Raw genomic sequence first — 12,338 nt, forward strand, 5'->3', positions numbered from 1 at the left:
ACTAAACAAGTATGTGAAAGTTGTACAACGAGACTCAGTTACGCGAGGTACATGACCATACATTCGGAAGCGAATCGCGTTATCCAATGCACTGGGAGAGCTAGGAATCGTTACGTTATGCTCCCTGCATGCCCTGAGCACATTTTTTCCAAGGGACCAAAACACCTTTCATATCTTGCGAAATGCGGCGCGCACAACCAACCACACGGGTGGTCCGCGGTGAAGCACGATTGCAGGCATTTCTCTGATATGAATAATGAATGAATGAATGAATTTATTGACAAGGAAAAGGAAAGGAAAGACCACCAGCAGGCGTAAATTGTCACACCTATCGGTGGACACCGGAACGCCTGCTGGTGTGGGAGTTGGGGCAGGGGTGAGATATTCATAGAGAGGAGAGACAGAGGATAGCAGTGACATATTTACAGAAGACAGGGGAGAGAGGGGCATATTTACAAGTTAATGCACACTCAAACACCCACACATACAAACACAAAGTCTGGTCCAGGGGGAAAAAAAAGAAAAGGTCCACACAGTCACTGGGCAAGGGACAGCTTTACTCGATACCGCGCATCTAGTTCTTAGATAATTTGAGGTGCTAATTAGAGTATATAGGACATGACCGGGATTCGATTTGATTTTAAAGAGGGTGGTGCAGTAACAAAAAATATACCGACTTAACTAAATGCAACCGGCTAAACTGAAATATAGGCCGGCTATAGTTTGAAACCCACTCCGGCCCCCTCCAACCAAGAAATAAAATTTAAGAACGCCGCTTCCTCGTTGCGGCTGCGCAGCATATAAAAATAAGAAGTTCGTAGACAACACTGTGGAAATATGGTCGCTTTTGTTTTTTGGAAGCCGGAACAAAAAAGACATTTTGTTAACGGGGTTTCCAAAATGGTGTACCGTATCCTCACCTGGAGAAATAACGATTGACACCTCAAAATGTTCTCAACTTGGAAAGTTTCGCATTTTCTCTCTCGCTCACTTTGTATAAATCAGAGATTCTTTGCGGGAGGCGTAGGTACCAACAGTGTCTAGCTCTACCAACATCAAAAATCCTTTTTTCAGAGCCGTTCATATGGTTGCAAAGCGGGCAGTTGTTCTTGCAAAGGTTGTAGCTCGCACCATGAAAATATAAATAAACTTAATGGTGGACTATCGGATATATTTGTACACAAACATTCAGAATAACAATTTTCTTTTCGTAGCTTTCGAGTTCTCTTCCCTTGTGCGAATTTGTAGCACGCGTGAGCTCCTTTTACCGAAGACACTACCCGTGTTTAAATAAAGCGCGATTATGAGCAGTTTTTACATAAAATTACATAGATTAGATTGAACCAACTTCAAAGTAGCAAAGAAAAAGCCCGCTCGAGAGGAGCTTCGCTCCGATGAAGTCAATATGAAACATTTTAGTCGAGAGACCCTGAGGCGTTCGTGTAAACCGAAATGATCGTCGAATCTAGCTTTGTTCAAAGGAAACTGTACTGCAACAAATTTGGTTTGTGATTAGAATGAAATGCTCGAAGTACGTTGAATACGCTTGTATACAGTACGTGTAAAGCAAGCAAGCAAACATGTTATAGCCTTCACGTTACGTTAGTTTATCACGTTTGGCACGAAAACAACAACAATAAGCTTTGTATGGGCGTTACTGAAAGTTCGAACCGTTTCTCCCGAAATCTTCCTGGACTAAAAATTATTTGTTTTTTGTGCTGGTCGACTGTGAAACTGAAAAAAAAAAAGGCTGGCGATTACGGTACTCCCTAATGCGATATTTCGGCGCAGCAGCAGTGCGCTGAGGCAGTAGTCACTCGAGAGTTCTCTCGACGGCAGCGATGATGAGCCTCGGCGTCGGCGGCGCGAAGTGCGTCTCAGGAAGGGACCGCGAACTGCTTCTTAAGCGAACGCGCATCATAGTCACGCACCCGCCCCGCTCACGTTTTCGCCAAGGGTCGCGCCGTCGAGTGCCTCGTGCGGGCACATCATACTGCCCCCTCCCCTCCCCCACCGTACACTTTCGGAGAGCGCTGGCTCGCTCGCGCCGCCACGGCGAACCGTCCTACCCTCCCAATTTCGCGACACTCTCCTCCTGTTCTTTCTCTCATCGTTCGTTTTTTCTATCACTCGTCGTTCTTGCCATATTTCACTCGGTTACGCCGACAACGTGGCTCAGCCCAGAGTCAGCCGCCAAAGAGCTGCGTCCCACAAAGCGTATGCACACAGCACCCACATGACGACTACGATATCCAAAAGCGTTGAGTCAGTGTGTCAGCAACACCGTGAAACGTTCTTCCGAAGGTTACACATACCCTGAGGCTCTTCAGTGCAAATAGCGTGAGCAACATGTACATGGTGAAGATGACATAAGAACACTGTTCGGATGGTACGCTGACATGAAGCCATTTATATATTGGGTGCTATTATAATGGTGTATTTAGGAAACCTACCGGCCCTCTTGACAAAGTATATGTGCACTTTTACTTCATATACTAGGAAAATGACTGATAATTTTCAAAAATTTCAAACTCTAATTTGCATAATTTTCAAAAATTATAGCAGCATGCATATGTAAGTACTTTTAAGAAAGTGTAATTGATCTCTACTCTGCAAAGTGGTTTATTTGCTTTGATTAGTGCGTCGTGTATTCCACGAAGGCAACCTGCGGTAATCCTTTGAGAGGCCTATAAGGAGAAAATGCCGGGCTTATGCGTTTGTAAGGATTACCCTAATGCGTTTTATTGGTATAAACTCTATCGAGTTCTAATTACAACAAGTCTTTCGATATTCTGTTGAGTTATGTCCATAGCAAGCTTGTTGACTTTTTATCGACTGCACTCTCTCGAAATATGAATGTAGAATAAAAGCACATAAAAGTAACCTAGTAGCCGTATGGTTATAGAATTCAGTATATACAGTGTGTCCAGCGCTGAAAGAACAGCCCTTCACAGGTAAATGTTTCAGCCTGATGAGTTTTGTCAATTAGTGCTCGAAAACGTTTCAATATACTGGTGTCATTAAATTTTGTGTTGCGTTTTGTCAATAAAAATCCTTTTGACCTTCTGATGACAAATATCAAGAGCCATTGAGTTTGAATTACGTTTCTATGGACTCTATAAAAACTCAACAGCAACTGAACTGAAACTTGAAAACCCTATTTTTTAAGGGAATACGCTGACAGATTTCGTATTCTTCCGTTGAGCGCACATTCTAACGAGAACTTTTCTCAGTGTGCTCAACAATCAGTTCTCTGCAGTTCCGGTCTCCAACGACGGCTTTAACTGCAATTTTACGATACTGACGCATAATCTAAGACTGCTGAAGAAATTAATTCGCTCCCGCAGGCCGCACACTTTTTCGTCCGTAATCGACATGCCAATCGAATACCATTTCGCGGTGCTTCTGTTGTAAGCACTTTTCAGGAAATAAGAATTCGGGCCTTCTACATACTTATTCAAAAATCTTTCATCTACGGGGGTTTGCTCATACAGTTTGTCCAGCTGCTTCGTCCCGCAGGCAAGCTACTTAAGACTGCGCAAAACGGAACGGCCAACTACTGTCATTTTTTATTTATTTATTTATTTATTTATTTATTTATTTATTTATTTATTTATTTATTTATTGTCTTCGTCCTCCTTAATTACAGGTCTTGTTAGTGTCATGGAGAGAAGCGGCCAACGAACGGGGGCTGAATCCAAGTCGAGATGATACCGTGGTTCCAGACTCTACCGAGCTCACTGAGTGCCACAGAGGACACGGCATTCCGTGACAGCGTGTGCGCCTAACACCAGTGCAAAACAGTGGCCTCCAGCGCCTCGGCAGCCATGATCCACCCAGCGCTTCTAGCGTCCTACAGGGGCGACATTTCGGCTCTGTGGTGGATGCATCGGCAGCATCACCTCAGTCATCACCAGCAGCAGCACCGCGGATCCAGGGCGACTGGGCCCGAGGTCGCGCCGTGCCTGCGCCGTGTACGGGACTCGATGGGTGCGGGCTGCATCCACTACGCCTCTCGGGGCGGCCACGTGCAAGCCCTCCGATTCCTGGTGCGCTCCGTGGGCGTGCGGGCGCACGAAAGGGACTCGGCCGGTCGCACGGCGGCCCACGAGGCCGCTGCTGCCGGCAGGGCCCGTGCCCTGCGATGGATCATCATGCACACGGCCTGCCGCGTCGACGACAGGGACCTCAACGGGGACTCCGTACTCCACGTGGCCGCCAGGTGAGAAGGGAACACCGAATGTGGACCCACGCGGTTGGAAATAACTCTGGCAAAGCAGGCTGATTGCGAGAAGGTACGGAAGTACCCAAAGGTTAGGGTTTGTGGGAACTACAGCAGTTCAGGAGTATGAAAAATTGAACCAGTAGGAGTATACATTCATCGGTATTAACGCAAAAAGGCAAGTCAATGGGCTGTGTACCATTAACTAACGCTGTGCGCGCCGATGAGCAGTTTCAAGGCGAAGGAGACTGTAAGAATCGTCTTAGCAGATCGTGAGCACCAAACTGGGAAACAGTGACGTATAGCCGTGTGCTCGCTCCGTCTGTTGCGAAACAATGTTGCAATGGCTGAGGGGTTTGCGGCGCACCGCTGTTTTTGTCTCAATGCGCAAGTGTACAAGAACAGGATCGCATCATCTACCGTATACACCACGAACTAAATGTGTATCCTATGTCGCATGCAAGCGGCTTCTCAGAGTACGAAACCGCTGACATCTGCAAGCAGCGTTAAGCACACGTTGAGTGCTCGGCTTTATCTTTCCGGGAAGGCACACACGGGTTATCCCTGGGTGTCATACAGAGGTTTCTAATATCCATGCGAAACGTTCTATTTCGTCAACTCGAGAAAAATCACTTGTTCTGCCGCACCTGGAGGAGTGTCTGTCCGTAATCTGGAATTTTAAAAGCCTTGCAATCTTGGAGGAATGGAGAGACCACTGCATTGGCGGGAAGCGCAAATTAACACGAGGACAGAGAAGATAACCATATGACCATGGTAGCTGTCAATTTCTTCGATTGGCAACACTGGAAACGGCCACGGACATGGCCGAAGCGCCACGGACATGGTGCGGCTTGTGCCACTGCGGCCGCACGCCGAAGAAAAAAATAACACCAGCGTGCGTCGTCTGCTCTGTTTCAACCCAATTCTCGACGGTGGTGTCAGCAGAGTTGTTATTAGTCGCACTCACATTGGAGTCGAGGCATCACTTTGCGATCGGCGTGGGTAGAGTCTGGAACGTCCAACACACATCATGTGCTTAGCACGGACAAGTACTGCCATCTCGCGGAGCCCGACGTAACCAGTAACGGCGCACTCACATGGTTGCCTGCATGCGTATATAGCCAGGGAATAGAAGCTATAGGTAAAGCGCTGCGCTCACAGCGTCCCCCCCCCCTCCCCCTACCCCCTCACCGTATACCGGGACCGAATAGGGGGCAGCCACTGAATTACGGCATTGCTGTAAGTAACCTTGCGCGTATTTGTGTATATTAAAACTTCCTTAGCTTTACGTTTGCGCCGTATCTTTCCTGGGTAGCTCAATGGCTAAGCCGGCGTAGTATTGAACCTGAAGTGACGGCTTCGTCAACTGGCGGCTATCCTCCCAGTGTGGGATGAAAAAAAAAAAAAAAAACGAGAGTTTTGAGCACCGTTTTGTGTATATCGTGTCTTTGCTGTGTTTCACGCCGCTCGAGACAGAGCGAGTTAGAGTCTTTGTTTCTCATTTTTGATCTGCTTCAATGTCGCCTTTCAGCGTCGTTTTTCAATCCGGGTTCTTATTTTTTTTTTGCGTCAAAGACAATGCGACGTTATTTTTAGTTAAAAGAGCGGTGTAATTTTATGCACTTGTTTATTGCCTTGGATCTACCCAAGGCAATCCGTGGGCTAAGCACTGCAGTGAACACTGCTACCAGTGCTAGCAATATGACAAAAGTTTTCTGATACATACTATGTCATCACTCTCACTGTTATGGAAAGCATACAGATTGTGCTAATAGTATTTCCGAAAACCGCACATAAAAATTTGAACAACCCAAAACCATAAATTAACAGCCAAATAGTGCTTCGCATTAAAAAATAAACATTCTAACGGGAGAGTTGGGATATTTGCTCCAGTGATGCGGCTCATTGACATAAATGGGACGAAACCGTGATGAATGGATAATTCAACCAGTTCCAGATTAGGTTCTTCCGCGTGGGATAACTAGTGGTAGGTTATATCCGCGGCACTCCTTGGACATATTTAGAGAACTTCCGTGCCCGGCACAAAATCTAACCGTCTTCAAGCTGAGAACTAAAACATTTGAAACACAGTGCGCCCAATCAAACTCTTCATGTTTACGAATGTTTCTCACGGCAAGCAGCACGTTTTGGAAACTGCATTTTAACGAGACTATTCCTTTACAAATGGCTGTTGCTGAAGCTTTCCGCCAGCGACCTCTCCACAACACCACGAGATCAGCGCGGATTCCGCATCGATGACGAAGGGGCCTTGCATAAGACTCGCGCCCCGCAGTGTAGAGCGCCAAGGAGATACTAATATTGCAGTCGGACGTCAAGCGCTTTAGCTAACTGAACGTAGTCTGAACGTAGAAGGCAGTCCAGGCTGCGAGGACAGCCCGGACTGCCTTCTGTGCGGTTGTTCTGAGACTATTGAATATTTGATTAGCGCTTGTCCAAAGTACTCTAGTGAGCGAAAGAGCCTTGATGCAGCGTTACAACGCTTGGACTTTCACGCCCTGTCCGAACGAAATATTTTGGGCACATGATCTGACAACAGGAAACAAAGCCTAGCCGTTAACGCCCTTCTTATATTTCTTTGTGACTCCTCTCTGGATTCTCTGCACTAGGTTGCGACAAAATGTAACAGACCGCGACATAATGTCTCATTTTTTTTAATGGACGATAGGTAATCATGCGCAGAAAAGTGGAATGTGATCACGTGATTCAGCGCCCAGTTGTATGTGACGCGTTCATTGGTTTTACTGCTTTTGCATAGTTAATTGTCGATTTCATTGTCATTACTCATACCTTCCATATTCATTCCTTTCTCTTTTTCTCCCCCTTGCCCTCCCCCCAGTGGGAAGTAGCAGGCCCGAGATCAGTTTCTCATACCGACCTCGTCTCCTTTTCAATAAACTCGTACTCTCTCTCTCTCTCTCTCTCTCTCTCTCTCTCTCTCTCTCTCTCTCTCTCTCTCTCTCTCTCTCTCTCTCTCTCTCTCTCTCTCTCTGTGAACATAGTCTTCGAAACGCAACGTGAATTTAGTTTTTTTTTTGTTTTTGCTTAGTATAACATTTCCAGCCTGGGCGATGAACTTAATTACCATCTCAAATAAGTTTCAAATGCGTGAAACAATGTTGACATGCCGGCACCATGTCACCGGTGCAGGCTATCGAAAAATAAGTTCGAACGTCTTGTTGGTCGACATCGTTGTGACAGGTGTACCGTTTTTTTTAAACTGCGCGGCACCCTTAATCTGAAAGGGATAACAAAAAGTCACACGAAAAAGGCACCGGTGAGATTCGAACTCACGATCTCCTGTTTACTAGACAGGCGCTTTGACCAACTAAGCCACGGCGCCGACGGGGCTGCAGCGCCTTAAGATTGCAGAATATCGCGAGAAAAAACGGATGGCAGCCTTACCTATCTTCTTTTTTTTTTGCTATAAAGAAAAACAACATGCTAGGAGTGGTGGCGGTTTCCAGAAGCAACGGACGAAAGAATTGTATTTTTGAAGGTTATCCATTTTAGGCACCGCATTTTGCTTACTCAATCGCGCTGAGCTCACGTAAGGACAAGAGGAAAAAGAGGAGGAACCCGGAAGAGAAGGAGGAGGGGAAGATTTCATTAAGGCGAGCCTTAGGCCGGGTCCAGACTGTTGTCGCAACTGTCTTAATATCTGTAAAGAATGACGTCATTTCACGTCTCAGTCAACCGAACTGCGTGACACGCCGTATTTTTTACGTCCATAGCTCACGATATGGCTGTTACGTCGGTAGTATGAACATAGCCTGAGGTACTGAATTAAAAAAAACCATATCACATTCGGCAAAATTAAAAGACAAAAAAGGCACCGGTGAGATTCGAACTCACGATCTCCTGTTTACTAGACAGGCGCTTTAACCAACTAAGCCACGGCGCCGACTAATCCTGCAGAAGTGGAGACCCGAATTAAGGCGCTGACTTCAAACCTGTTCTGAATGTAAAGCCGTACTCTTTGATACCCCACTCTTTTGCCAGATACTCCGCGGAATACTGATTAGTTTGATGCCACAACCTGCCGGTTTTACTGCCTATAGGGCATATGCACGAAGCCGGAACGCAGTGCCCGCTTCGGAAGTGCTCTTTCTGACTTTTATTGTAGACTTCCAGGTATTCAGTTCTTTTCCAGTTCGTTGCAACTTGTATACATTTCTACATTTACTCCACGTTGTACAAAAGCCCGAGGCCCATGCAAGTATAATAAGTACATAAAATAATCTAAGTTCACAAGTTGCCCCGTCAAACACAAAAGGATGCTGAAATAACACGTAGACAAAGTAATCACTTTTCAATAGTTGTAATGCAAAAAAAAAAAAAAAATCCAGGGCTATCTCCACTAACGCGAAAGCTGGGGAGGGGCGAAGCATGCAGTTGGGTGAAGATGAAGATGAAACTGTTGGAGGTGGAGGTATACAGCTTTGATGTAAAAGTCTCGTGTCTTTTAAGCACGAAGCTCTCTAGCGCGAGGAGTAAACGAGTGTCCCAGTGTTGACGTAACCAGTCACGTAATCAGTGACGGCGTACTCACATTGTTGCCTGCATACGTTCCTCGCCAGTGAATACAACCTATACGCGCGGCAGTCTAGGCACCTCGAGCTAAGGAGGCGTTTGGGAGAGGCAGCTGTATTAGCCACTGACCCCATCTGCCGACGTCTTCTCAACCTACGGACATACAAAGTCCCCGGGTCGGGCAGACGAGCCATTCGCTGCTCAAAAATGGAGACGGTACATACACTGCTTCTATATCAATGAATTAAAAATTTGGGCTTTCTACGCTGCTGCACTACGCGAAAACAGAATTGGGGGAAATTATGCAAGCATAAACCTCGGCCTTTAGCGTATTCGAGAAACTGTATCACGTATATCTAAAAAATAACGCTCATTTTAATACAAAATTTAATTATTATTAATAACAGTTTTTTACGAGGTAGGTTTGGGCAACAAAAAGTCGAATGTATTCTGTGTAATTTACTTTTAGGCCAATTAGGCACATGAAAAACGGGTTAGCCTTAACTTCACCGCGTGTCTTTTTTTTTTTTTCTTTTTTAATCGCGAGATATAAATAGGGCAGCCCGAGGTCAGCGCCGGAAGTTTGACCTTGCGACGTAATACACACAAGAGCGTGGTCCCATTGACAGCATGGCCCTCACGAGGCAGGTACGGAAGTGTTTTAAAGGCAGACGCACGGTGGCCTCGCACCTGTTTGGGCCATGCGCGATAAACTACCATACCATGCGAGACTATTCCATTGGCGCCACTTTTACTCAAAATGCTGCTTTGTGAAATACGGACGTAGCCAAGGACTGGGTCCACTCGAGATCCGCTAGTTTGACGCATGTAGATGGAAAAAGTTGCAACGCAATGCAACCCCGCAAGGGTTAAGTGCTTTGCCTGCACCTATGGTGCCAAAGGGCTTGACCATTCGTTCATTCCTCGAAACCCCGACAACGAAACAGACTATGGGTTGAGATGCTTTTCCTGCCGCTAGTACAAGAGTATTCAGTACAAGTATATTCATTCATTCACTCATTCATTCATTCATTCATTCATTCATTCATTCATTCATGCGCAAAGCAATTCACATCGTGACTCCGTGAATCGATGTGCCTGTCATAACAATTAAAATGGCTAATTAGAGCCGGTCGTATTGCGCGGTGAGCATGGAATAAGTACACGCAAATTTACCACCATTTGGTTGCGGATTGCGTAACGTCGCCGTTTCGCGACGTTAAACGTTTTGCTTCGCGTTTGGTCGGAGTTCACTCTGATATGTAAAACAAGGAGTGTACCGCGGTTTGTTTACACAACTGTGTTTCACCTTTGCCACCGTGATGATAGCCAGTGTTGAGTTAGCAACTGGCTACTGTTTTGCGCCTCCCACTGCGATTTCATGCACAAGTTCTCATGTTTATTCGAGGCGATAATTCAAAGTACTAGGTGTGTAGCGAACAGGATCGTAACAGGAGCGACAACAGCCGTCGCCCCTCCTATTCAAATACCAAGCCAAATGCAAAATGTACTTATTGTTGGCTTTTGATGCATCTACCCCACCGCAACGAATCGTTTGCATTTCTTGGGCAACCATGTAGTAAAAGTGGCCGCTGGATAAAGGATAGCACACGAAACCCTTAATCCCACCACGAGATTTTCTGTCAAACTAGTGAGCTGAAGTGAAATGGTACTTAATACCGACCAAAAGCGCGGTGTCAATAAACTTAACACTAGTGCCGTCTCCGTGTACTTTTTTTCGTGTTTCGCTGACATTGGTTGCAACAAAGACAACCACTGTATGCACGCTTGATGTTTTATGTCAGATAAAACTTGCTGTAACACCATCGTACACCCGGATATTTATTGCCTACAATAAAGAAAGCGGGCATTCGTGTCGTCCTGTACAACGGTGTCAGAGAGGTCTTCCAAACGGGAAGTGCCATACACGCCGAGAAAAGAAATGTACCTCCACCCACCGCCAGCTTCCGGGAAACAAATAGCACTGCACTGAAGGCACGCACGCACACCTAGCGGATTTCCCAAGGCTCCCATTGGGGTGAACAGAGATCACGCAAGCCTTAATCCTTCCGGTCCCGACTGGAAGCCCCGTTTTTGAGAGACTGAAAAGGCCCACGAGGACGACGTATTTACGAGCCGGCCGGGCCGCAGTTCCAGATGCCGCTTTTGTGCAGCACGCCGACTTATAGCGCAAATATTGCATCAATTTCGCGTTTATCCCCTTTTGGCCCCACTTATACGGGTCGAACGGTGTGCACAAGTCCACCCCGCCTTACGAGTGACAGCACCACCGCTTGCAGGGTGCACGCGTATTTAGACGTGAGGTCACGTTACTGTTAAGTCTGCCAGAGAGACGACTTTTTTCTTTTTTCGCACCACGCAGGATACTTACTCGAAGCTGCTCTTCGTGCCGTATTCAATCTATCCTAATTGCACCAGATACTACCCCCCCCCCCCCCTTTTACGTCCGCCTCTCTACCTCTGAAAAAATAAAACAACAACCCGCGTCGAGGCCCTGTCGTTCATGAAATTTTCTTGTAAACCAGATACATTTTCTGCGAAGAAAAATTTGACGCCCGCCTCAAATGCAGCTGTACGGCAATAAACTGAAATGGTGCAGGATTCGAACCTAGAGGGCCACCGCCTATCAGGGGAGTCACTCTACCAGCTGAGATAACCGAGAGGACAGCCGTCTGTAGCGCGCCGGAGAATTGATCAACAACTCGAAGCGACGAACAGGTGTCAATCGACCCGATTTAGGGTAAATCCCAAAGTTGTAGTACGTTTTTGTGAAGTTTCCGTGAAAGCTGCATAGCTTTCCTTTGTAGCCGCACGGCTGCATTTCAGGTGGGCGTGAAATTTTCCTACTAAGAAACTTGCTCCACCTTGGGGATTTTCCTTAAATACGCCCGGTTGGGACTTTTCGGTCACTTCGAGTTGTTCATCAATTTGCTATCGCGTTACGAACAGCTAGCCCCACGGCTAGCGCAGTTGCTAGAGCGACTTCTCGATATAGGCAGTGGTCCCGAGCTCGAATCCTGAACCAGGACAGTTTTTCTTTTTTTTTTTTTTCAACTGCGAAGTTCCCGAGAAAGCTGTATAGCTTTCTACTGTACCCGCACGGCTGAGTTTAAGGTGGATGTTTACTTTTCCTTCGCAAAAACTTACTCCACGTTGGGTACTTTCTCTAAATCCGGTAGACGAACACATACCTTTCCGATGTTTATGACCGCGCCTGAAAGTTTGCGCTAGTGACGCATTCGAAGAGTTCTGCATTTCTTGCTTGTGAAGTTTTTAACTGAATACAGTCGACTTCCATTAATACGACGTACACGGTGAGAGCAAACAACGTCGGATTAACCCAACTTCCAATTAAACAGAAAGCTCAATAACAGCATTTCCATTAGTCCGCAACACGTCTCCCTTTTTTATTTTGTTCAGAACCTCAGCTTTCGTCGGCAGATATAGCAAAAGACGTGGTTTTCCCTCATAGTGTCACTAGATAAGATACAGAGTACCGTCACTGAGGCACCAAGTGAGCAACGGTGGTCATTTTGGTGTTTAT

At 46.3% G+C, this 12,338-nt stretch overlaps 2 non-coding genes across 2 annotated transcripts; both read right to left on the reverse strand.

Moving 5' to 3' along the window:
• Nucleotides 1-7,509: 7,509 nt before the first annotated feature.
• On the reverse strand, nt 7,510-7,583 carry Trnat-agu (transfer RNA threonine (anticodon AGU)). The gene has a single exon. It is a non-coding gene; the product is annotated as a tRNA-Thr (tRNA).
• A 487-nt stretch (nt 7,584-8,070) lies between these two features.
• Trnat-agu (transfer RNA threonine (anticodon AGU)) lies at nt 8,071-8,144 on the reverse strand. The gene has a single exon. It is a non-coding gene; the product is annotated as a tRNA-Thr (tRNA).
• Between the last annotated feature and the right edge of the window lie 4,194 nt (nt 8,145-12,338).

Source organism: Haemaphysalis longicornis, unplaced genomic scaffold (genome assembly GCF_048455015.1).
Source record: "Haemaphysalis longicornis isolate Haplotype H1 unplaced genomic scaffold, Haemaphysalis longicornis Haplotype H1 scaffold_7, whole genome shotgun sequence".
In the NCBI taxonomy this organism is placed as follows: Eukaryota; Metazoa; Arthropoda; class Arachnida; order Ixodida; family Ixodidae; genus Haemaphysalis; species Haemaphysalis longicornis.